Raw genomic sequence first — 963 nt, forward strand, 5'->3', positions numbered from 1 at the left:
AGAGGTTCTGCCTACAATTCTAATTCTTCATTCTTACTTTTAGGTGTCTCAAGGACTTTGAAGAATCTCTAATCTTGGGGGGAAACCTTTCGGCCTCTAGTACATAAATGCTGGTTCCATTCATGAGATTTGGAAAATTTTCATGAAGAACTTGTTCCACTATATCTTCTAGACTTCTTTCTTTCTCCTCCCCTTCAGGGATTCCAATAATTCTGACGTTGGAACGTTTCATGGCATCATTTATTCCCGTGATTCTGTTTTCGTGGCTTCTAAGCTGTTTGTTCCAGGCTTCTTCCTGATCCTTTCTCTCTATCTGTTTGTCCTCCAGATCACTAATTCTATCTTCTGTCTCAGTTACTCTAGCATTGAGAGAATTTAGATTAGATTGGAACTCATTGAGAGCATTGTGAAGCTCATCCTTGGTAGCTTTCAGCTCTTCCCTAATATTGAAAGCATGATCTCTGGTCGTTTTCATTTCAGCCCTAATCAATTCCTTTTGGTCACCCATGGCTTTCTCCAACCTAGCTATTGCTTGGATAATTGTTAGCCTGAATTCTCTTTCCGACATATTGTCTATGTTGATAGCCGTTAGCTCTGTTGCAGAAGGTTCATCCTCTGTATTTTTCTTCTGTTGGGCATTCCTGCTCCTAGTCATTTTGGTGATAGATGGCTGAATGGGTGTATCTGGGTGTATCGACTGTGGTGCAATCAAGGTGCACCCTGGAATGCTTCTGAGCAATCAGGGTTCCCCACCCAAATGAGAGGAAAAAGAAAAGGAAAAGAAAAAAAGAGAGGGAGAGAAATAGGAACAAAAAGTGAGATAGAAGAAAAGGTTTAGCCCAAATGGGTCCTAGGTAAGATTTATGAAGTATACAAACAGACACAGACAAACAAAAAGACTGATAAAAGTATATGAGAAGAGAAAAAATATATATATATTTACATATATATATATATATATAT

The sequence above is a fragment of the Mustela nigripes genome, unplaced genomic scaffold, assembly GCF_022355385.1.
Source record: "Mustela nigripes isolate SB6536 unplaced genomic scaffold, MUSNIG.SB6536 HiC_scaffold_2276, whole genome shotgun sequence".
In the NCBI taxonomy this organism is placed as follows: domain Eukaryota; kingdom Metazoa; phylum Chordata; class Mammalia; order Carnivora; family Mustelidae; genus Mustela; species Mustela nigripes.